A 27,537-nucleotide genomic window follows, 5' to 3' on the forward strand; every position below is an offset into this window, starting at 1 on the left:
CTGCAAGTTTATTGTTTTCTGTTTGTTATTAAATTAATAGTAAAGATCCATTTTGTTACATCTGGTGATCCGTTTATTTGGCAATCGCCAAATATAAATATATATAAACAAGTCTAAATTGAAAACAACGTTCAAACCTATATACCAACGCAATCATAGGTTTGAACGTTGTTTTCAATTTAGACTTGTTTATATTTTTTCGTTTGGGCTTGTATTATATTTGCCTTCGGGTTTATATAATCCTTTCATCTTATTTCGACTCTTCAAAATTCAAGAGTCTATCCTAAATTGAGGTAAATTATATGGCCTTCCAAATACCGTTTCGATTCCTAACATCACTGAAGAGACATTAAATGTCGAAATCCGGATATGGTGTAGACATTTTTGCACCTCATGTTTGAGGTATACCATCTTTTCCGTAAGTTTATTGTTTTCTGTTTGGTATTGAATTAATATGTAAGATCCATTTTTTTACATCTGGTGATCAATCTATTTGGCAATCGCCAATGGCAGTCAGCAGGGTTTAAGAACATCAGTTGTTCGACCTGCTAGTCAAATGCGTTTTGTTAAAATATACTTTTTCACTTTTTTGGTCTTTTGGAAAATGTTGTTTGTGCTGTATTTAGACCCCTCTACCAAGAAATTTGTTTTGCATGCACACGTATAAAAATTGCGGTTTTTATCCAACGCAATCATAGGTTTGAACGTTGTTTTCAATTTAGACTTGTTTATATTTTTTCGTTTGGGCTTGTATTATATTTGCCTTCGGGTTTATATGATCCGTTCATCCTATTTCGACTGTTCAAAATTCAAGAGTCTATCCTAAATTGAGGTAAATTATATGGTCTTCCAAATACCGTTTCGATTCCTACAATCACTGAAGAGACATTAATTGTCGAAGTCCGGATATGGTGTACTAATATTTGCACCTTTTGTTTGCGGTATACCATCTTTTCCGCAAGTTTATTGTTTTCTGTTTGGTATTAAATTAATAGTTAAGATCCAGTTTGTTACATCTAGTGATCCGTTAATTTGGCAATCGTCAATGGCAGTCAGCAGGGTTTAAGAACATCCGTTGTTCGACCTGCTAGTCAAATGCGTTTTGTTAAAATATACTTTTTCGCTTTTTTGGTCCTTTGGAAAATGTTGTTTGTGCTGTATTTAGACCCCTATACCAAGAAATTTGTTTTGCATGCACACGTATAAAAATTGCGGTTTTTATCCAACGCAATCATAGGTTTGAAGGTTGTTTTCAATTTAGACTTGTTTATATATATAATATATATATTTAAGAAAAAAAGTAAAAAACAAAATGTAAATAAAAACAAACCATTATCACAAAATTCGAGATTAAATTCTTTTTACAAAAATATTCCAAGAACAACAGCTCTCCCCCTCCTTCCCCGTCACCGTCTAAAGAATTTCCGCGCTAAATAATCACCAGGTTGTCTCCTTAAGAAAAATTTTGCAAATCGCCTCTAAGATGTCGGATTTCAAAATTACATAATACTCTTTTACAAAGCCGGATCTTGTCTTGTGAAACTTTCCAAACGAAAGCGGGTCAAACACATTTGCAAAACCGGTTCCTTCCATTTAGACATGACCCATTATGTTGCATGCATAACATATACAAATTACAATCTGGTTTCTGTTCTAAATTACTTTCCATATAAAATGCACAGATTAAAGAGAAATTGAGCATAATTCGAGGTAGGGGTAACTCTGATCGTCGTTTTGTCGTGAATTTTGCCTTATTTCTCTAGATGTATCTATAACGTTTGTAGAAAATGATACACATCACGTCTGACAGAGTGATATGTGCATTTATATTCTACTATTTCATACTGATGACTAATCAGTAAACAAAAATTCCATCTTTTAGTTGTCTTTTGGTTGTCCGTCAACGGACTTGAATTGGGACAGTTACGTTTGCCAAATTCTTCAAAACTGCAGTTTTGGGTCATTTAAGCATGTATTATTTTAATGATTTTGAAATACGACATGCTGTTGTTACAATTTCAAAAAATACACATATGAGGTTGTGGTAAAGTAACTTTAGCGAAGACTGAACTCCCTCAGGCAAATTTGGCCTCAGATAGATTTCCCTATTACTTTTTTGGCCCTTTTTGGACATATAGCTCTTTAACTGTTTCGGTTGTTATACATCATTGAAGGTAGATCTAGAAAAGCGCACCAGACGCATGAAATTGATAAAGTGCTGTTTTCATTTTTTGAAAGACTTTTCTTAAATGGTTTTAGTATGAAAGAAATTCAGGGGGTAATTTGACCTGCTTTTCTCGTTTTTTTTTCTTCTGTTTAAATTTTTTTCATACGCCCGAGCACTCTAGTCTAAGTAAAGTTTATTCCACTAATACATGTAAGCACAACATGCTGAATATGAAATATTGTAAATATTAGACACTTTGAGAAGAGAAAACACTATTAAGATCGAAACAGACTTGCTTACTAATATAAGTTATTTCGGAGTATAGTTACCCTTTCATTTACACACGAATGCATCTATATACTTATAACAGACAATAGAAAGTTTCAATTTCAGTTTTTTTCAGGCCTACAGCAAAATTAATCATTGAATGCGGTTTAATTTGAATTAAAGAAATATATATTAAAGCCTACAGTGACATTTTTGTACAATATAGTGATTTTCAACTAGCATAACGTCACCATTATAAACAAACAGCAAAGAACATGACTATTTAAATAAGGAGCAGTGCACATATTTGAAGACTTACAAATTTGTAGACTTTGAAACCAGCCCGACAGTGGAATTTTTTTATCATGTTATTGGGTTGAAAACATCAACAATTCTACTCACTTGAAAAATCCGTTATAGTTTACCGTTGAAAGTTTTCGTCCTATCGTTTTTATGTTTAGCAGTTAAATATTACTAAAGGGAATAGTCTATTATTACCAATTAAGTAGGAAATGGGAAATAGGAATAATCAACATTTGAGAATGCAGGTCAGGGTCATATACGAATTAGCTTCAAGTATAAACGCCAATATATCTGATAATTTTTTCTTATCCTTATTTTCTTTTTTGTTGTTCTTGCTTTTCTTATTTTTTCTGACATCTATACCACTGATTGATTAATGACTAAATGTTAGACTCACGAAGTCGCAAACTCTATACATCTTTCGTCTTATACAATTCAGCAATCTTATTGCCTTTTTAAGCATTATTACAATAACAATTTAGGTTCAAACGGAATTAACATTTCATATTACTGCAATTTAGATACTAACTTCTAAATTTAAATTATATCTAATTCTACTTCAGGGTTTTCTTTATTCTCGTTATAATTTATTGAACTATGTCAAGTAGACTGAACAATGAAAATAAAAACTAACCAAAGATACCAGGTTTATAACTTGTACACCAGACGCGCGCTTCGATTGCAAAAGACTCACCAGTGACGCTCGAATAAAAAAGTTAAGAAAATTCGTCTTTAATTGTTTGATAAACAGTAGAATGATTTTTTTTTCATTTTACATATAATTCTGTGTTTATTAGATATTAAACATAGATTCTTTATTGAATAAAAAACGACGTTGTCTTCAACTTAAGCAAACTTCTGAACAAAACAAAATATTTTCAAGAGAACGGCGGAAATTCTAAAGGGATTTTCAAGTTCATAAGTCGAAAACAAACTGACTACCAACGCCATGTCAAAAAACGTTAAACGACCTAACAATCTTCAAAACACAGCATAGAAAACTGCTAACTGAGCAACAACCATCCTACTTTAAAGCCGGCGTGATCCAAGATTCTCCGGGACCCTGCTCTACATATGGCACACGTCGTGTTGCTCATGCAAGTACAAATTCGGTGATAGGTCTCATTTGGTGATGTCATATTCGAGGAAAAGAGGACGGGATTGTGGTTACGACAAATAGAACATATACATTGTCTGTTAAACACTAGTTTTTTGTAAATATCGATGTAGACTGACATTTGAATTAAAGCAATATTAAATTATGAAACAAGTTCTTTAAAATGGAAAAAGTTTTTTTTAACTATTATATAACTATTATATATTGTAAATACATTATTCAAATGTTTCAAAAAAGTGTTTTGTTGGGTAGGTTTTAGTGAGTTGACTGAAATTACGCACATTTTTGGTTGAAATGCACACAGTGACGTATTAAGTCTACTGTATTTGGTATAAAAATATCACTGCAAGTTATATTTCCTACCAGACAAGGATACCTCAGATACGAATAGTGAAAGGTCACCTATGTAGAAAAGAAATCAATGTTATTTATACATTGAATACTAGGTACCTATATTTGGTATATAGAATGGTTTTAGGGTATGCATATTTGTCTGACATGGTTCGTTTGGAAAAGATATTATTTCAATGGTTCATTAATTCGTGTTTAGTTTTCGTAATTAAGTTTATACAGAAAAAGTAGACTATATTTTGCAAATAGAATGATTACACGGTGTACATATCAATTTGACAGGGTTCTACGGAAATTAACCTCATTTTCATGGTTCATTAGTCAACGTTAAATTTTCTTGACAATGTCTGTTTTAAATACAAGTTATAAGTCATGAATATTTGGTGTAAAGAATATGGATAAGATAATATCTGGTGGTATACGTCATTGAGAAAGCAACCTGACGACCAAATTACCAAACGATATCTGGAACTTGTTCTATTAAGTTGGCTTCCTCTATTAGGGTTGACAAGAACTTTACATTCAAACCAATACAAACTTACAGCTATCATTTCGGATATTGCAAGTCACAGACTTTTCAAACCAGTTCGCATTGGAAAAGATGAAAAAGAGAAAAGATCTTTTCTTAAACTTTCCTTTGCCAACAAAGGTCTCGATGGCGTCAACTTAGGCAATATCCTTCATCATAAATTAGTTCAGTCGAAAATACCTCCTTATTTTAAAGATCAGTCTGTACCAATAATTTCTTATACCTATACCAAACCAATTGCAACCAAAATTTTCAATTACAAACACATTTTGCAGGATCTCAACATTGACGACTTCAAGTCTAAACCTCCTGATTGCACCTGTGCTAGTTCCCAATTCACATATAATCCGGCTGGCCACGTTATTACCGGAGATCTCAACATTGTCAATAACACTTCCCTGCGAAATTTTTTATCCAAAGGTCCGAAATATCGTGAGCCTAAATCCATCAATTGGAAATACAACTTCAAAATACTGATGGATTCAGTCGCGGATTATGACAGGCAATGGGCTAAACGCGAGAAAGAAGACGTAGATACTCTTTCCGAATGGATTAAGGCTGTGATACAAATCCGAATTAAGAAACTACATGGGTCTATCAATACCCACGCTACGTCAATTTTTAAAGACCCAAATGTTGCAAAACACTTGTCCCACCTCCATGACAAATATGTTGTTGTCCCCGCAGATAAAGCCCTAAACAACATCGTTTTTGTGTGTAAATATCATTAAATAAACTGCTTGATAAATGAATTAGGTATTGACAATTCATTTGGAAACTCAACATATACCCTCACGACACTTACCAAAGAGGAAATCCTGGATAATCATAGGTCTGTTCTATGTTCCTTTGGAATTTCAACCAAAGTTGAAGAACTGGATCTTCCATCACTGTATTGGATACCTAAACTACATAAGTGTCCTTACAAACAACGGTATATTGCTGGGTCTTCCAAGTGCTCCACAAAACCTCTTTCTAAATTATTAACATCTATTTTATCAGCAATCAAAGCCGGGCTCCAAAGTTATTGTGAAACTGCCTATTCTAGAGGTGGCGTGAATCAGATGTGGATACTAAAAAATTCCAAAGATCTTTTAGAGTACATACAATCTAAGACTCTTTCATCTTGCAATAGTATTAAAAAATTGACTTTTCTACACTTAACACAAGTATTCCCCATTCCAAACTAAAAGACAAATTGAAAGAGTTGGTATAACTTTGTTTCATTAAAAAGAATGGCGAACGTAGATACAAGTATCTTGTCTTGGGGAGGGATAAATCCTACTTCGTAAAGAATCACTCTGATTCAAACAAAAAATTCTCTGAAACTGACATTAGCAAGATGCTTGATTTCTTGATTAACAACATATTTGTTACGTTTGGAGGACGTGTTTTTCAACAGACTGTCGGAATTCCAATGGGAACCAATTGTGCCCCTCTTCTTGTCGACTTGTTTCTTTATTATTATGAGGCTGACTTCATACAGGAACTTCTTAGGAAGAAAGATAAGAAGTTAGCAATATCCTTTAACTTTACGTTCCGCTATAAAGATGATGTTCTCTCACTAAATAATACAAAATTTGGTGACTATGTTGAACGAATCTATCCCATCGAACTAGAGACTTACATCTAGAAATTGACAATGAGGGTCGGTTGAAAACAAAATTTTACGACAAAAGAGATGATTTCAGCTTCCCAATTATGAACTTTCCATTTCTATGTAGCAACATTCCAGCAGCGCCTGCATAAGGAGTATTTATCTCCCAATTGATACGATATTCCCGGGCTTGTATTTTCTATCATGATTTCCTTGATAGAGGATTGCTGCTCACAAGGAAGCTATAAAACCAAGAGATCCAAATGGTGAAGTTGAAATCGTCCCTTCGTAAATTTTAAGGACGCCATCACGAGTTGGTTGACCGTTATGGAATAACCATTTCACAGATGATATCGGATATGTTCCTTATGTCGTAACTACAATACCCTTCCCTTTTCACGAATGTGACCTTCCGAATTAGACTATTTACCGGATTTGTAATAACATAAGCAACACGACGGGTGCCACATGTGGAGCAGGATCTGCTTACCTTTCCGGAGCACCTGAGATCACCCCGAGTTTTTGGTGGGGTTCGTGTTGCTTAGTCTTTAGTTTTCTATGTTGTGTCATCTGTACTATTATTTGTCTGTTTGTCTTTTTATTTTTGACCATGGCGTTGTCAGTTTGTATTCGACCTATGAGTTTGACTGTCCCTCTGGTATCCTTTGTCCCTCGTTTACCTCATTTTCATTCCTAATTGATCAACGTTAAATTTTCGTGATTATGTCAGTTTTTCAATAACCGTAAACTGAAAAAAAAAACTGGCTGTTGTCATATTTTTGTTCATTTGGCGACTAATATGAAAGAGCCATATTTAATCACGCTAAAAATAAGACAAATACATTTGATAATCATAATTGAAACATTAAAAGAAATAATTATAACTTAACCGATATATTTGCACATAACAGAAGCAGTGTGAGAGATCGATAACCTTGTACAATGACAAAATAGATAGAAATACATATGTAGTGATGTATCAAACTATCAAAAACATTAATGTTAACACCGATAGAGACAATATTCAAAGATCTCTCTACAATTTTAAATTGATTACCTTTGCGAACGAGTTCATTCAAATGACAAATATGTTTAAATGTATCGTATCTTACTTTACGAGCTCTGTTATCAACATCCCCCTAGGATATGATATTTCGTTTGTAATCAGATTTATACAAGTAGAGTCGAATTTATAATTGATGGAAGATTTTAGCCAAGGTTTGTGGTATTATGTGACTTGGAAATCGATGTCTTAATTATTTCCCTGTTAAACATAGATTACACCCAATGAAACCTAAATAGTTACATAAGACACTGGCAGCAAGTTTGGGAAATATGAAATGGCCAAATGAACATTTCTCTCAAAAAAAGAAAATTTAACCACAGGGAACGAAAAATAGTATCTTTAACTCACAAATATAAGACAAATTAGCAACTATACTGGGTGATACGCTCCTTTTGGGGTTTATGCGATTCTCCGATTTTTTCCCCTTAAGGTAGCTGATGATGGGAGTTTTTAACGACCTTGACTGGCTATACAGCCCTCGCACGGTCGATTAAGGTAGCTGGGGTGTCTTCCTCCATCTTGGATTTTGAAATAGCAGATAACAATCGGTCTGTATCTTTAATGAAATGTGCAAATTTTGAGAGTAGTATGTAATTCATGTGTAAGACTTTTCGTGTAACTATAGAAAATTATGTGTTTTATCATATCTACGGCTGTATTTGACAAAAAAACAGAATATTTTTGTTTGATTCATTTTTTTTCCCACTTTGCCACATAAGGGGAGATAACTCAGATAAAGTAACTTTTATAATAGATTGTGTTGTGAATTTACCTATTTTATTATGTAGCAAGAAAACGAGCCCGATGACCCTATTTTTTCTTTTTCTTATCTGAAAGCATATCATTAGCGCTATTTGTGTTTTCCATGCATAATCTATTTAAAATCTGACAATTTTGCAGAACCTGTAGCGTAAAAAAAAGCCCGGTGACCTATACTTTTATAATATTTTTTGAAATAGACATGATATAAATTACATTTTGACAAATTATTAAAACAATTCTATGGATATTAGTGAAGACCCCCTATCCACCTTAACTTGTTCTTCTGAAAAGATTTTTCAGATGTGAACATCGGTAAACTACGGCTACCTCTACTTTATCACCATAGGGTCGGGATATCTGCTGTTCCTGAGGATTCTAACAGGCCGGTAGTTTAATAGCATTCAAAGTTCTGGACAAAGAACCAATATTCTTGATGACACATCATTCAGGATAAAAGATGATAATCTGATGTTTTCAAGAAAAACGAATCCTACATAAGAATATAGGTGGTCTAGGATTATATTTACAGATGAAATGAATACGACCTTTGCTCAGTCTTAAGATTCAGCAATGTGCTAGAAAAAACAACAGATATGTTTTTTTTTTAATATTTTCCCTGTACTGTGCAACTTTCAGATTTATTAGATTTCAATGAAACTTGCAAAACTGTTCATTTTTAAATGCAATCGTAAAAACTGTAAAACCTTTGGATTTCTCAGTTCTGATACCTGTTTTAAAAGTTACTTGACAACTAAATGTTACAATAAAGGAAGTCACGAGGATCTGAATCGGACTGTTACTCTTTGTGAACAGATCTATATAGGTGAAACACGACTAAACGAAAGAACCAATCACCGGTCTAATGTTTAATGATGACGATAATAATAAATGTATCTATAAACACTTCAACCAGCATCACGATTCAATTGTTCTTATGGAAGTAAGAATTATGGAGAAAATCTATCTTTCAACAAATGACCCCATATTGTGTACATTTCATCGCTAACACGTTCGATACCACTGCTAGTGGACGTTTCGTCGCCGAAGGTATCTACAACCAAGAAGTCAACCCTTTTTATGTTAACATGAAATATCATTGATATGTTTATTTTCTGTAAATTTACTGTATCAAATGTTTAATTATTCGAAACACTTAAGTTTTTCTACCCGAAGACATTGTTTGCCTTCGACATATTTGGCACAACTTTCCGAATTTCAAATCTCTTCAACTTTGTATTTGATTTGACCTTCCTACTGTTTCAATACGAGCACCACTGATGAGTGTCTGGTTTACAAAATTAGGAGCCTAGTATCTTTGATGAGTTTTCACAACCGCTGGATCGATACCACTGCTGGCGGACGCTTCGTCCCCGAGGGTATCACTAGTCCAGTTGTCAACACTTTTGTATTGACATGAAATTTCATTGATATGTTCATTTTACTGCATCTTAAATGTTGAACACTAAGGTTTGTTTACCCCCAGGTACAGATTGCTTTTACCGTATTTGGCACAAACTTTCGAAATTTTTGGTTTTAAAACTCAAGAACTTCGTTTTTGATATAGCCTCCAAACAGTTTTATTTGGGGCGCCACTGATTAGCCTTATGTTGACGAAACACGAGTCTGGCATACAAAATTAACAAATTGACAAAGAGAACATTTCTGGGTTGGATAATTTGGAATACTTGTATCTACTCATTATGAATATAAGAACAAAATTGTGTATGTATTTTGTCTAGTCGCAGATGTATTAATATAACTACTAGTATTTATCACCTATGTTCGACGCATAAGGAAGAAAATTTATCGACAGTATACACCACCAGTAGTTCTCACCATGTCTATGGATGGTTTGTTATCTTCTGTTCAAAAAACGTTGGGAGTTTACCACATTTGTTCTAAACTGTTTGGCATACCAATATCAAAGCTAAATTCACTATTTCAAGAAACCCAAATCACTTCTGTTATTGCTAAGTACAGACTGGTTGCAATTATCATGGACATTGCTAACCACAGGCTATTCAAACCCGCGACAAATACTACCACAAATTATTAAAAAACGTATTTGTTTTAAAGTAGAATTTGCTGAAAAGGGTTTAGGTGCTATTAATATTCACAATATTCTCCAAGAAATAACGGTAAATAAAATAATACATGATTATTTTATAGAATAAACAGAACCTGTTATTTTATAAACTTACACTAAACCTAAATCCAAAATTTTCAAATACAAAAGGGGATAAAAAAAACCTTTAACCGCAAGGATGTACAATCAAAAACCCTTGCTCTTGTTCATCATCCCAATAGAAAAATAGCCTCGCTGGTCATGTATGTCCGAGGAAATTGGCATCCAAAACAATGAACAAATGAGAATGTTCTTAGCCAAAGGCCTCAAATATCGAATGTTGCATCCAATCAACTGGGAGAAAACTTTATATTACTGATAAGTGCATTTGACAACTATGACAGACATGGAGTAAAGAGTCAACAGGAAGAACCCAAACTGCACTCTTTATTTAAGTGGATAAAGCTGCTCGGTCATGCATTCAGACGCGCATTCAAAAACTACGATATACCATGAGACCATTGTATTATATTCCTTTCAAGGAGCCTGAGGTAGTTGATGCTTTATTTTCTCCGACAAATATGTTGTTGTTCCAGCAGACAAAGCCTCAAACTATACGTTTTATAAATTGAAAAATTAAAACTAAAGAACTTGGAATGGAGAGCGAATTTGGGAATTCTGTATATAGCCCTACATTTGTCACGATAAAAAAATATTAACAAAAATACCGAACTTCAAAGTAAACTCAAAACGGCGAAAGTCAATAAAACCTGACAAAATCAAACGCTCGACTATATCAACCATCGTAACGAAAGGAAAACAAAAGTCATATTCCTGAATTGGAACAGGCATTTTCCGAGGAAAGTGGTGGGTTATACCTGGTTTTGTAGCTAGCTAAACTTTCCACTTGTATGATAGCTGTCTCTATTTCCGTTATATTGGCAAACATGGGTGGGCAACCAATTAACATAATTGGTTAATGTGACATTTTAAAAAATCATAAGTCCTTCCTATTTGCTTTTAAAAAAACGATAAAAAGCCTGTTCGTCTATATGTTCGACTAAACATATTTTCAAAGTTTAAATATCAATTAGAATTCAAACAGGATCTTATCAAAGACAAAGAGAAAAGCATCATGCAAATATCTTTAATTTCACTTTCAGATTTATTGATGATATCCTGTCACTTAATAACCAAAATTTCAGTGAGTGCTTGTATATCATTCATCTCAGTGAACTTGCGATTAAGGATACTACCGAAACTGGTAGGTCTGCTTCATTCTTCGTTCCTTTAATTGATGTTGACATAGATGGACAACTTTATATCAGAATTTATGACACACGTGAGAATCTCAATTTTCAAATTGCCAATATACATACTCTCTGCGCCCATCGCATGGCGTTTACATATTGCAAGTTAAACGTATTGTTCCTGTATGTTCACAATATAACGACTTCATTAACTAAGATGTGCTCTTAACACAAATACTGCTCCGATAGATTAATAAGAAAGAAATACTGCAATCAACATCACATAAGCTTTACTGCACCCATCACGAATTGGTTGACCAATACGATGTGTCTTTATCTTAGCTCGCTAGCGATATCCATTCTTTACAAACCAGAATAGTCGTCTGATCTGTATATTTCCTGATTGTGTCCGATTTCTGATTGTGAAACTTTGACTTAGTGTGGATTTGTTTGGCAGATGGTATATATATAAATAAGAAGATGTGGTTTGAGTGCCAATGAGACAACTCTCCATCCAAGTCACAATATATAAAAAGTTAACAATTATAGGTCAAAGTACAAGTATATGCATGGTATTCATAGGTTCATGTGTCGTATTTGTTTTTCATAAAAAAAAACATTTCACATTTTCCATGTCGGGCCTTTTAAAGCGGACTACACGGTATGGGATTTTTTCTCATTGTTCAAGTTCGTTCGATGAACTATAATTGCTTATATCCACGTCATTTGAACTCTGGTAGATAGATGTCTCATTGGAAATCATACTTTTGTAAAGCAAAAGACTAGTACCTTGTCGAAGCAAACGGTCTTGATCCTTATTTCAGTTCCTGCGGTTGCCTCAGTTTTTTTTTACCTTGATGTGTATCTTCATAATGTTTTTTTTTTAGATTTGAAAAGCAGTAAAATAATTTGAACTTTGATTTGTCTTACTGAAAATCTCAACTAACTAGTGTCATATATTTTTTTAGACATCAGAATAGCCGTCTTATCTGTAATTTTACAAGTTATGTTTGAACCCGATTGTTACATTTTGACTGACAATGGATTCGCAAGGCGGGTGTTACATTTATAACCGATCTCGTTTCTTTTTGAGTTCCTGCAATTTGTTGTCGTTATTCTCTGATGTGTATCATCTTAATAGATTTATGAGATCTAAACATCATATAATATTGTGTTGCCTCTAATTTGTCGTACGTGAAATTTAGTATAGAATCTACCGTTTGAACAGAAGTATGCAAAACAAGAAAAAAAAAACGATTATTATCGTTCTTATCACATTAATGTAAAGCTGCTTCTCTGGGTAAATTTCCGCAGTAGGATTAAAAAATTCTTGATTTCTAAATCAAAAATATCAAGTTAACGATAAGTGTTATTTATTTCACCTGGAACGCATACACCTTAATATTCGAAAACCAATAAAAGGTATGAGGTTTGGGATTTTAAAACATTTTGGCATCGAGTATCACTAAAGAGACACTAATTACCGAAATGTGCATCTGGAGCAGTAGATTCGTTTAATGTGATTACTGCAAGTAAGAGATGAGCAAAAGTTTGAGCTATGGAACCTTTGAACGGTATCCATGTCTTTTTGACATGGTTAATCAAACATTGATCTCCTTTCCAAGGTTCATTGCTATATTTTTCATGATAGATGAGTTTTTTTCTCAATTACTTCAGGCTACGGGTCATCTCTTATATAGTCTATAAGACGATTATAAAGAAAAGTTGTCCATCAAACAGGATTTTCTTTATCTTGGCATAATTTTCATCGTTTACTGATTATGTAAAGTTTTTGTGTTTACTTCAGATTCTAATTTACAATAAGTTATAGGTAAATATATGTGTTGTTTAGAATCAATGTCAGTGTGTTTTAAAAAATGAAAACAGAACTTTATAAATTTCATAAAACGCTTTTCTTGATTTACTTTCAGCAAGAACGCTCATAGCGGAATATTTGAAAGCCATTAATGTTTAAGAACCGAAATAGTTGATGAGCTATATGACTGAAATTAAAGTGGTCTCATCTGACCTCAATATCATTTTCATGGTTGATCATACCTGTATTTAGATGTTAACCACATGAATTTTAATATAAATTCAGTCATAATAAGTAAATCAGAAGGAACATTTTAACGTGTCAGTTTAAGGTTTTTCTCCTTTTTTCCTTTTTTTTTGATTTGCTACTTTATGAAAGGGATACTTAGTTTTGGGAGACTGTGTGCTGAACAACATGGTACTTTGATAACTATATCGCCACATATTTTCACACCTTCAGACGAAAAGGATCTTGCCTGTGACTGTTGCTTATTACTTATGGATACCATTCGGTTTTCATTGATCGTTTAACCTTCTTCAAATTTATATAGTTAAACTTTCCTTACATGCAAATTTTTAGTGTTGATATATTTTTTGAATTTTCATTGAGCTATTTAAGCAGTATCATGTTTGAAAATTTGAAAATGTAAAATCGCTTGTTTATGAATATTATTTGAAATTAACGCTAAACCATTAATTCTAGCCAAACAAAATAAAGTTTATCCTTTAATAGGGTCTTTAAAATATCCAATTAACAAAAGTTCACCGCAATCTATACCTATGTTTTCCCTCCATCGAAAACAAGAAAGAGGTTTTTTGTTTATTTAGACAATTATTACATTTTATGTCTCAATAATCAAATTCTATACTAATTGATTATTTTGCCAACGTTTCCAAACGCCACTCAATTGTTAATTTCCCCTCAAAAGCATACACTCTGACACTTGTTCGATTGTCTGTCCTAAACAAATGATTTCCCGTTAATAATCTTAGAAGACGGTACCGCTGCTGGTTGGCTGGATATAAAATATCTAGTGTTATAGCACTTGAATGATATTCAATTTATAAATTATGTAATTGTGTTAAAACTGAGGTTGCCACTCAAACGGGCAATATTTATCTTAAACGGTAAGGGTTCATCTGTTTAGGACCGTTTTTATACCACTGGCATTTATATTTCTGATTTCAAAACGTTTTTGTCTTGATTGTTCATGATTAACTTTATTCCAGAAAAATGTGTTGTGCGCACAAAAATCAGTTTCAAACGAATATATTTGAACATAAACGCAAAATAGAAATGTCGTTCGAAGTAGGCATTATATGACGTGCACAATTTCTTTAATATGTCCAAAACAATAGACATTTTCTATATCTATGGTTTGTTTTACTTTAACATTATATGAGTTAAAAACGCAATATTACCTAATGCCGTTTCCACGTCATGTAAAGAATATCAGTTAACACAAGGACAACATCATGTACTAGTAATATAATGCAACAAGAAAAACCCTTGAAAGGAATAAATCGACTTAGCTTACCTTTTAATATTAATCTAAGGTCTAAATCTATGTCATCTTCTGTAGCCATCATTGGACGTATATAAAAAGATGAGCTTATTCCGAATAATGATATGATTAAGCAGCACAAATAGACCAATATACACTGTTGCATATCTGTAAAAAAAAAAAAAGGAAATAGAATTTTCGGTGATAGCCATGATGTAGTTGACTGAATTGTGTTTAAATATATATACGATGTACATAAATATAGCATATAGCATAATGTTTGCTCAAGAGAGAAAAGTTAAATGTTAATGATACATTATAGCAATTCAAAAGTACGAGAATGGCTCACCATATCAACTCATCCAAGGATTCAAAAGTCTTAGAGTGACCTTTAACGTCCGTCATTCGTTAAGTTATCAATCATAACTTTTATTTGAAATAAAGAAAATAATAATAATGAAGACAATAAGTTCATCATAACTTACGTAGATGGTAGCACAAATGATTGAAGAATCCTCTTAATTATTTTTTTTTACCTACTGTGGATTCATTTATTTTCGTGGATATCAATTTTCGTGGATTGCTGAAAACCTGCATATTCGTGGATATTTGATTTCGTGTTTTTTTTTCAATCTCTGTATTCAAAGCCTATTCAAAATATGTTATTCGTTGAACATTTGAATTCGTGGTTCCCCTGTACCCACGAAACCCACGAAAATTGGTATCCAACGATTATTAATGAATCCACAGTACATCAAAGAGATTGGTTTACATCTCCCGCGAAATTTACATCATCAAAAGCTTAAATAGCAAAATAAGATATCTAAAAATCAGACAAATTTCGTAAAAAACAATATATATACTTGCTATTTAGAGCAATCCCAATCCTGAAGGAAACGACATCCTATATAAAGCGTTCATGACAATAATTCATTAATTCATTAGATATAACATGTCATTTGTCAGTGACAAAGTAAAATTGCAATTAATAATTAATAGAACTATATGGTTTACTGACAGAACATTTTGAAAATCAAACTTGCTAACTGAGCAGTCTTCCTTAGGGACAAACTTGATATGACTAGAACATCAAAAACAATGACATTATGTAAATAAACCAACAGCTCCAGAGACGTTAAAACAATGGTGTATATGACATTCGATACAAATAGTTATAACAAAATAAAACATCGGTATATGAAAAACTTATCAGTTTCGTTAATTATTATTTTTTTTTTGCAAGTAATAGTTCTTGGTTTTCCTATCAAGTGAACTTGTTTTCGTGAAATAAAAAAAAGTATGTATCATGCAAAAATCCATATCAAAAGACATTTATAGGCAAATTTATGGTTTAGATTCCTAAAGTAAAAATGTAAATATTTTTTCATACAATATCTTTATTTTTGTTTATTTAAAGTAAGTTATTTAATAACAACAATATTTGCTCATGCATTCTTACTATTGTAACATTGTTACAAGGGTAGTTCAAACACATATCTTTCATATTTTTTAATTTGTTGCAATCTATTTTCATCTACTTCTAACATTTCATAGACTCAAAAGTTGTGATATCTTTAATACTAAACGAAAAGACCTGTTTTGTGTGTCGCTTCTTCGTCGTCTAGATCAAATCAATCAAAATGGTTATCTACCCTAAAAGTAGAGTGCAACCTGTTGTTATGATAGTTCAGTTTGGGTTAGTTCTAACTCGAATAATTCAGCCGTTATATTCCGCTGATCTACGATTACTTCATTACATCCTAAGTAGGAGAGATCGATTACGGGAAGGGACTGAATCATTCGGGTTAGGTTAGTTCGGGAACAATTCTGAAAACACGACGATTTCCAAATGAGCTTTCCGTCATCAGTGTCGGATTTTATACAGATTTAAGAAGATGTGGTATGAGTGCCAATGAGACAACTCCCCATCCAAGTCACAATTTATAAAAGTAAACCATTATAGGTCAAAGTACGGTCTTCAACACGGAGCCTTGGCTCACACCGCACAACAAGCTATAAAGGGCCCCAAAAAGTACTAGTGTAAAACCATTCAAACGGGAAAACCAACGGTCCAATCTATATAAAAAACGAGAAACGAGAAACACTTATGAACCACATCAACAAACAACAACTACTGAACATTATGTATACTACTTCCGCATCCTTTTTTGACGGGTTGTACAAATACAAATACAAAAAGTTTCATTAAATGTCGTTAAAACAGCAAAATTGACTAGATTAAGAGAATTCAATTCCAGAAAACCCACCCAAATTTATACCAAGGCTCATCAAATTTAATTGATACCCGAATAAATAATTATGATTAAAAAACATGCAAAACTGTATTTGAACATGCAAAACTGTAGTTTGTTATCCTCTTCAATGATTATTCATTTAAGGATAGTCGGGAAATAATTGTGTTTTATCTTTCAATTATAATGAAAAGCATCACTGTCAATTCACAGTTTTATCTAACAAAACAATAACATTGACGACTTTCTTAAAAAACAAAGGCAATATTGCCGATCTCAAGTTTGGTACATGCATAAATCCTTTGTTTTAGATATAGCTTTTGTTTTATTTTGAAATAATTGGCAATGCAAGGTGTTATGGTCCATTATGAATGAAAAAATGAAAATTCTATTCTGACTGTGTTGTTTACACTTCATCTTTCGTATTCGGGGCTGTCGGGGCTTTGATAATCCAGATACATGAGATTTTTTTAAGTTGGTGGGATTACAGCAAACATCAAACAAAACAATATTGTTCAAATTGCTATCTTTTCCCACAAGATTGCCTAACTGTACTATCCCTGATTTGAGTCCTGGCTCTTTTAAGGGTAAGCTCCGTCATTAAAACTAAATGACGTGTTTTACCTGTTTATAAATTGCACCTAGGTTTTTAAAAATTACATTTCTAAATTTTTCATGTGCACACTCAAAAATGTGGCACGATAGTCAAAAAGGTTACGGTGCCCGCTTACGGAAAGAAGATAACATTTTCCCACGATATTGAACAGTAGTTAATGTCCAAGAAGGGAAGGAAGGTACAAAGACACACAAAAAAACGAAAAGTATAGAAATGTCAGCAAAGTATGGAAAATACACATAATTTAAAAAAGATAGGTCTAAAATGCCGTTACATGGATGGAAGTTTATAAAGCTTAGGAGGAATTGCAGATAATAAGTGATATTATATAACCATGCTGTTGCTGAAGCTGCAATAAAATGAACAAAGAATTAAAAACAGACAACCTATAGTTGGTAAAATTTACTTCATTTGGATTTAGTACCTTGTTGCTATTTGTCTCATCTTATCATACATCGGAGCCAATGCTTAAGCTTCTTAACTCTTCACATAGTTCCTCTGAGTATCAAGATCAATTTTGTCTCCAGGGTGCAAATTAACAACAATCGATGCAGCAGCACATAGTTACCAAACATCGATGCTGCAGGGCGTTATTACCAGCAATCGATGCTGCAGGGCGTAATTACCAACAAACAATGCTGTGGGAGTACATACCAACAAGCCATGTTATAGGGCATAGTTACCAACAATCGCGTAGTTACCAACAATCAATGCTTCGGACGTTATTACCAAAAACCAATGCTGGCGTTATTCACTACAACCAATGCTGCAGGGCCTAAAAAAACAATCAATACTGTGGACGAAAATTACCAACAATCAATGCTATGAACAAAAACTACAAAAAAAATCAACGCTGTCGAGGTAACTACCAACAATCAATGCTGCAGACCGTAATAACCAACAATAAATTGCTGCAGGGTGTTATTACCAAAAACCAATGCTGCAGGGCCTAAATTCAAACAATCAATACTGTGGACGAAAATTACCAACAATCAATGCTGTGAACAAAAACTACCAAAAATCAACGCTGTCGACGTAACTACCAACAATCAATGCTGCAGACCGTGATAACCAACAATGAATGCTGCAGGATGTAGCTACCAACAACCAATGCTGTAGACAGAAACTACCAACAATCAATGCTGTGGATGAACTTGCCAGCAATCAATGCTGCAGGGCGGAATTACCAACAATCGATGCAGCAGCACAAAATTACAAACAAGCAATGATGTGGACGTTATTACCTACAATCAATTCTCTACAGTATACTTCCACACAATCTTTTCTTGTTCAAGCAAATTGTCCTTCAAAGAACATAATTGCATATGTATTTGCTGCAACTCATATTAGGCCTTACGAATAAAAAAGGTAAATTTGCTTAAAATAAATACTGGAACTATGATGAGATGATTAAAGCTTTTAATTTTTTAATGTACTTTTCGGCAATATAGGTAATAGACAGGTTGTAGGTACTTCATTGGGAACCATTTTCGCCCTTTAACAGCAGGCTTCTTCTTGTATTGATACAATTCACAGTGTATGGACAACACACTTAAGGTCGTCTAAATTTCATTTAATACAGAAAAATAACAATTAACCGACTTTAAAAATAAATCTAATTTAAACAGCTGTATTTTTATTTGTCTCGATTTGGATATTCCAGCACGATACAAAAATGTACGACAAAAGAGACAATTTTTCGTTCTTTTTTTTTTTTGGTTTTTCTTCATTGGTTTCATTTCTTATTAAAAATAACAACCCATGCAGTACAAAAAAAAACCATGTTGTACGAAAACAACCCATGCTGTATGAAAGCAACCCAAGTTCATTAAATTATTACCTCCGCCCATTTAATTAACCTACAATATTTTTCGCATTGTTCCGATACTTCGTGTTAGCGGTTATGCTTTTTAAAAATTCTCAAATTCTCAAATTTGGAATTAGTATACAATATATTTTGTAAATATGGATAATTGATATAAATATATCACAATAATTTTTTCGAAAAACTGTAAAATTTATACGGAATGAAAGCAATTGACCATAGTTGTTTTAGCAAGAGAGAGTTTCCGTGCTTCATGCAAAATATGGAGGTCATTTGCTTTCATTTCGTGTTAATCTTAAAAAAAAAATCAGCATTCCATTTTCTGATTTATTTGTGCCTTCAGGTGTCTCAGTAAATCATCTCTTGCTGCCTTAAAATCTTTAAGTCAATAATATATTGCTACCTTCAAATGTATCAGCCACTAATCTCTTACTGTCTTCGATGTCTTGGTCAATAATATATTGCTACATTACCAGTTCGCTAGAAAAAGATGAAAAGGAGAAAAGATCCTTTCTAAAACTTTCCTTTGCCAACAAAGATCTCGATTCCATGAAATTGGGCAATATCCTTCATCATAAATCAGTTCAATCGAAAATACCTCCCTGTTTTAAAGATCAGTCTGTACCTATCATTTCTTATACCTATACCAAATCAATTGCAACTAAAACTTTCAATCACAAACACGTGATGCAGGATCTCAATATTGACCACTTCAAGTCTAAACTTCCTGCTTGCACCTTTTCTAGTTCCCCATTCATATATAATCCGGCTGGCCACGTTATTACTGGTGTCCTAAACATTGTCAACAACTCTTCTCTGCGAAATGTGTTATCCAAGGACTCAAAATATCGTGAGCCTAAATTCATCAATTGGAAACACAACTTCAAAATACTGATGGATTCAGTCGAGGATTCTGCCAGGCAACGGGTTAAATAAAGGCAACAGTAGTATACCGCTGTTCAATTTTCATAATTCGATTAAGCAAAAACAAACTAAAACCTAGGGAAACACATCAACTATGAGAGGAAAACAACAGAACAACAGAAACACTGAACTACAACAAAAGTAAACGCCATCATACATAGAAACGGACTGTGTGATAACAACTGCCATATTCCTGATTTAGTACAAGACATTTTAAAAAAATTGGTGGGTTGAACCTGGTTTTATGGCTAGCCAAACCTCCCGCTTATATGACAAAGTTAAAATTACAGCTAAAATGACAATACTACGTGACAGGAATACAATACAAACAATTGCAAGAACACTCAGCACAGAGAAAAACATAAATAAATAATATAATGGTACATTACAACATGTAAACCGCAGAATAACAACGGACACCTCCCATGACTTTACGACATCACTCCACTACACACGAAATATAAACTGCGCTTCACATGAATGCGAGAAAGAAGACGTAGATACTCTTTTCAAATAGATTAAGGCTGCGAGGTGGTTGATACAAATCAGAATTAAAAAACTGAATGGGTCTATGAATATCTATGCAATATCAATCTTTTAAGATCTAAATGTTGCAAAGCACCTGTCCTACCTCCATGACAAATATGTTGTTTTCCCCGCAGATAAATCACCAAACAACATCGTTTTTGTGTGTAAATCACATTACATAAACTGCTTGATAAATGAATTAGGTATTGACAATTCACTTGTAACCTCAACATATACCCCCACGACACTTACCAAGGAGGAAATCCTGGATAATCATATGTCTGTTCTATGTTCCTTTTTCAACCAAAGATGACGAACTGGATTCCTTCACTGTATTGGATACCTAAACTTCATAAGTGTCCTTACACACAACGTTATATTGCTGGGTCTTCCAAGTGCTCTACGAAACCTCTAAATTATTAACATCAATTTTATCAGCAATCAAAGCCGACCTTCAACGTTATTGTGAAACTACCTATTCTAGAGGTGGCGTGAATCAGATTTGGATACAAAAAAAAATCCAAAGATCTTTTAGAGTACATACAATCTAAGACTCTTCATCTTGCAATAGTATTAAAACATTTGAATTTTCCACACTTTACACAAGTATTCCCCATTCCATACCAAAAGACAAATTAAAAGAGTTGGTCATGCTTTGTTTCATAAAAAAGAATGGCTAACGTAGATACAAGTTTCTTGACTGAGGGAGGGATACATCGTATTTTGTAAAAAATTACTCTGATTCAAACAAAAAATTCTCTGAACCTGATTATCAAGATGCTTGATTTCTTGATTGACAACATATTTGTTACGTTTGGAGGACGTGTTTTTCAACAAACAATCGTCATTCCTATGGGTACCAACTGTGCTCCTCTTCTTGCCGACTTGTTCCTTTATTCATATGAGGCTGACTTCATACAGGAACTTCTTATGAAGAAGAAAAGAAGTTAGCAGTATCCTTTAATTTCACTTTCCGCTATTTAAATGATGTTCTCTCACTACACAATTCAAAATTTGTTAATTATGTTGAACGCATCTATTCCATCGAACTTGAGATAAAGGATACAACAGATACAGTTAAGTCTGCCTCATATCTTGACTTACATCTGAAAATTGACAATGAGGGTCGGTTGAAAACAAAACTTTACGATGATTTCAGCTTCTCAATTGTGAACTTTTCATTTCTATGTAGCAGCATTCCAGAAGCGCATGCATACGGAGTATATATCTCGCAGTTGATACGATATTCCAGGGCTTGTATTTCTTATCATGGTTTCCTTGATAGAGGGTTGCTTCTCACAAGGAAGCTATTAAACCAAAAGTTCCAAGTGGTGAAGCTGAAATCATCCCTTCATAAATTTTACGGACCCCATCACGAGTTGCTTGACCGTTATGGAATATCTGTTTCGAAGATGACGACGAATATGTTCCAATTGTCGTAAATACTATCCCGGTCCCTTTCACCCGAATGTGACCTACCGAATATGACATATCACCGGGTTTGTACTTACATGAGCAGAACGACGGGTGCCAAATGTGGAGCAGATTTGCTTACCCTTCCAGAGCACCTGAGATCACCCCCAGTTTTTGTTGGGTTTGCTGTTGCTCAGTCTTTGGTTTTCGAAGTTTTGTTATGTGTACTGTTGTTTGACTTTTTCTTTTTCAGCCATGGCGTTTTCAGTTTATTCCAGCTTGTGAGTTTGAATGTCCCTTTGGTATCCTTTGCCTCTCTTCAAATGTTTCAGTCACTAATCTCTTGCTGCCTTCAAATATCTCAGTCACTAATCTCTTGCTGCTATCGAATTTCTCGGTCAATAATCCTTTCCGGCCTTCAAATATTTTATTTACTGATCTTTTGAAGCCATCGAATGTCTTACTAGTAGTCGGTATTCTCTTGCTGCCTTCAAATATTTGTGTCACTTGTCGCTTGCTGCCTTCAATTGTCTCAGTCAATAATCTTTTGCTGACTCCAAATGTCTCAGTCACTAATCTTTTTTTGCCTTCAAATTTCCCAATCACTAATATCATGCTTCCTTCAATTGTCTCAGTCAATAATCTCATATTGCCTTCAATTGTCTAAGTCAATAATCTCTTGCTGTCTCCTAATGTCTCAGTCACTAATCGTGTGATGTCTTCAAATGTCTCAGTAAATAATCTATTGCTGACTTCAAATTCTCCGTCACTTATCTCTTTCTGCCTTCAAATAAATCAGTCAATAATCTCTTGCTGCCTTCAAATGTATCAGTCAATAATCTCTTGCTGCCTTGAAATGTTTCAGCCACTAATCTCTTGCTGCCTTCAAATTTTTCAGTCAATGATCTCTTTCTGCCTCAGAGTGTATCAGCCAATAATCTCTTTCTGCCTTCAAATATCTCAGTCAATAATCTCTGTCTGCTTCCAAATGTCTCAGTCAATAATCTCTTGCTGCCTCCAAATGTCTCAGTCAATAATATCTTTCTGCCTCCAATGTCTCAGTAAATAATCTCTTTCTGCCTCCAAATGTCTCAGTCAATAAACTCTTTCTGCCTCCAAATGTATCAGCCAATAATCTCTTGGTGCCTCCAAATGTCTCAGTCAATAATTTCTTTCTGCCTCCAAATGTCTCAGCCAATAATCTCCTGCTGCCTCCAAATGTATCAGCCACTAATATCTTGCCGCCTTCAAATGTCTCAGTCGATAATCTATTGCTGCCTTGAAATGTCTCAACCATTAGTCTCTTGCTGCCTTCAAATGTTTCAGTCATGTAAAATCAATAAATCGAAATACTCATTTTTACTTTGGTGAACAGTTTATTTATAAGACTTTGTTTGCAACTTTCATCTGAACTTTACGTGGTTAAGTTTTTCTTCAAAAGTGTTTGTCATTAAATATTTATTACAAGTAAACATTATTTGGTATGATGATTTGTTGTAACAAAAAAGAAGCATTCAATCCTTAGATGTCTTATTCATTACAGTGACATTTCAAATCCGTCTAGTATATGTTGTATGACCTTGATCTTATTTTGCAAGTATTGCTCTGTATTTTAGATTAAGTATTTTTGTGTTGCTGCCAGGTCTTTGATGGACTCGGATGATACCACATATTGTATAGACACCATTATATTGTTGAAGATAGTGTGCAGACTTTTCTTGTTTTTTGTGTCGTTGTCGATATCCCCACGTCTGCTTTTATTCATAAAAGGATTAACCACATTTTTCTAGAGGTTATTGATGTGTAAACTTGGGCGATTAACTCACAAACTTAATAAAAGTCCGAAGTCAGCGACCCAGTTAACACATCAATAACATCTAGAAAAAATTCGAAAGGGTTCCACGGAACCCAGTGTCTCGCCTACTTTGCTGTTAATCGCAGGCTCAACAAAAATGAGATGAGGAAAAAGTTTAATAAAAATATTCCTCTCGATACAATTTTTTTATTGTAAGAAGCTTCTGTCCAAGTTTGGTAAAAATCCAGGATAGTTTATGAATCTAATAAATGTTTCTAAAAATTTAACTGCAGACTGTATGTAATGTTAACTGGAAGAAAAACTAAGTCCATTTATAAGTAAAATATGGATAAACAAGTACAAAATTTTAATAAAAATTTCCTTCTAGATACTAGCTTTTGATCATAAACCATTTATGGTACAAATCCAGGATAGTTAAAGAAAGTTGTTAAAATGTTTAAAACTTCAACCACAGAGTGAATGTAATGATTCCTGGCAGAAAAAGTCCATTTATAAGTAAAATACGGAACAACAGGGTTTTTTTTTTAAATTTACTTGTGGATACTATCTTTTGATCATAAACAAGCTTCTGTCCAAGTTTGGTAGAAATCCAGGATAGTTTGAGAAATTTATTAAAATTTTAAAAACTTTAACCACAGAGTGAATGATATGTTTCCTGGCAGAAAAACTAAGTCCATTTATAAGTAAAATACGGAAAAACAGGAATTTTGTTTTACAAAATTTACTTCTGGATACTATTTTATGATCATAAACAAGCTTCTGTCCAAGTTTGGTAGACATCCAGGATAGTTTAAGAAAGTTATTAAAATTTCAAAAACTTTAACCGCAGAGTGAATATTTGTGGACGCCGCCGACGACGACGACGACGCCGACGGAATGTAGCATCGCTATGTCTCGCTTTTTCGACAAAAGTCGAAGGCTCGACAAAAATGTGTTTAATCCTGGTAATTCTTAACCCAAACATTTGCAATTTTGGATTAACAATTTTTGGTACATTGGCTACTATTTACGAATATTTATGAATAGATCACAATGAAGGTTACGAAATTAGTTTCGGTAACATGGTCTATCGAAGTGTAAACCAAGGGAAGAAATCCAATTTGTAGATATGCAAATCATATTAGAATTATAAAGGTTTGAATAATTTTGAACAAAAGGATATGTGAATTTGTTGCAATGCATTGTCATCTGAGCGTTGTCTTTTGACCTTGACCTCAATTTAAGAAATAACTGACCTTATGATGATTTACATATGGAATATAGTAGTTAAATGTGAGATGTTCTAACACTTGCTATTAGATCATTGTGATTTTTTCCAGACCAACTATATCACATTTTCATCGTAAACACTTAAATGCTAATGATTATTTTCCAATTGTGTAGACCAATAATGTTTGGTTTTATCGTCTTTGTGAAGTTACTAATTGAAACAAAAGCGATGATTTGTCCTCTCTAGGATTGCCAGCTTGTAACATTTGATTTTGTGTTTAGATATTGGATAATGTGGTCTTGAGTCAGTAGTATGACATTTGTCTAATCAACAGCGTAGCAGGTATATTGCATTATTTGCCATAAATATTTTATAGCTTTTCAATTTGAAGAGCTTTTATCAATTAAGATAATTTTTCACTAATATTTTTAATGTTAAACACACTACGAATTGCGTGAATAATTGATGTGAAGAATTTTAAAAGTGCAATGTTCGCAATTCAAATGTATTGATCGGTAATCATATTTTCGAATGCAGGAGTGTGTGGGGTTGACCTTGTTAGATAAAATGAATACTATTATATATATAGCCATTTTGTAAAGACAAATAGGCTTTACTCAATATAATTTTCTTTTGAAGACAACAGTATAATCCCTTTTTACCTTTTGTGGACAACATTATACTCCCTTTACACCTTTTGTAGACTACATTATACTCCCTTTATACCTTTTGTAGACAACATTTTACTCCCTTTACACCTTTTGTAGACCACAATATACTCCCTTTATACCTTTTGTAGACACCATTATGCTCCTTTTATACCCCGTCGCCTAGTAACGATGTACTATATTTCTAATAATAGATTTTCGATACTTGAACGAAACAGAATGATAAAGCAATTTGTTCTATTTTGCAATTATTGTTTTATTTCATTATGGGAAAATAAATGATAAGAAAATGGTAAACGCATATTACTTATCAATAAATTGGGTAAAATCCCACTAATAGGACAAACTAAAACTGAAATCAAACTATCATTTGACTGTCCTTGTTATTATCAGTCCCTGTGGGTATCATCAGCTCAGTAGTCACTTCTTCGGTACTGACATGATTTATAACAAACCTTTCTAAAATTGTCCGTTAATGAATTTTGAAATTATAAGAAACTAAGGTTTCAACTCCCTCAGGCAAAGTTGACATTAGATGGATTTGGCTATTTTTAGGTCCATATTGTTAATATACCTCTTCAACTGTTTCGGTTCTTATACATCCTTGGTATTCAAATATTCGGCTTTGAGCATTCCTGATGAAGGTAAATCCAGACAAGCAATGAAATTTATAACATGTTTTTCATTTTTTATAACACGTGCAGGATAAATTCATCTATAAAATTAAAGGTGTTTTTACAAAACCATGGCAAAAAAAAGGAAGACGATGAAAAGACAAATTCAAAAAACCACTGCATCGAAAACTAAAGACTGAGCAACACGAAATCCGCCAAAAACTGGGGATGATCTCGGTGCCCCGAAAAGATAAGCAGATCCTGCTCCAATCAATGTTAAGTAAAATTCGGACTGTGAGCAGGATAGTGTTTTGTACCACCCTATTTTGTAAAATTATCTTCTAAATGGCTCATTCCTATTTCGTTGATAAAACAGTAGAACTATTATATTTGCATGGATTATTAGTGTTTGTCACATAAGCATGTATCTCATATAAAGTGAATATGGGTTATTACAGATAATATGAATATTTCAATGATAATTTGAAACACGTTGAAATATAAAGCATCCCTTCCATTTGTGCAAGTTCCCTGCCTACTAGAATGATTTAGGCTTTGAGCAGGATAGCCCAAAATGGCCATGTATAGATACGTTTGGAAAACTTTAATTATAAGGATTGTCGTTGTTTACAATCCCTTGGCAAATAGTTCATGGCATATCCAGGATGAGGACAAAGTGTAGGTAAAGCGGGTCGACCTGGATAAAGTGTGATCATTTGAACTGCCAACGGGAAAATGGTGTGTTTGATAGGCACAGAAATTTTACTTTGCAACAGGAAACTTATGAGTACATCATCTTTTGCATACAGAGGACGGGGCACTCTCCAAAATCGAACATTCGGAGTTAACCTCTCATTGCGCTCGGACAGAGAAAAAC

The 27,537-nt window shown here is 33.5% G+C and overlaps 1 long non-coding RNA gene across 2 annotated transcripts in view; it reads right to left on the reverse strand.

Moving 5' to 3' along the window:
• The window catches only part of LOC127705785 (uncharacterized), an 86,797-nt gene that overhangs the window by 26,489 nt on the left and 32,771 nt on the right, over positions 1-27,537 (reverse strand). Inside the window, exons 1-2 of one of the 2 annotated variants that reach the window (XR_007984032.1) lie at positions 15,658-15,699; positions 14,828-14,962 (exon numbers count right to left, since the gene is read on the reverse strand). This is a non-coding gene — a long non-coding RNA (uncharacterized LOC127705785). Of the gene's footprint in view, positions 1-14,827; positions 14,963-15,657; positions 15,700-27,537 lie in introns of those variants that run through there. The other variant, XR_007984031.1, reaches the window with a different exon arrangement.

The sequence above is a fragment of the Mytilus californianus genome, unplaced genomic scaffold (assembly GCF_021869535.1).
Source record: "Mytilus californianus isolate M0D057914Y unplaced genomic scaffold, xbMytCali1.0.p SCAF_6, whole genome shotgun sequence".
Classification (NCBI taxonomy): domain Eukaryota; kingdom Metazoa; phylum Mollusca; class Bivalvia; order Mytilida; family Mytilidae; genus Mytilus; species Mytilus californianus.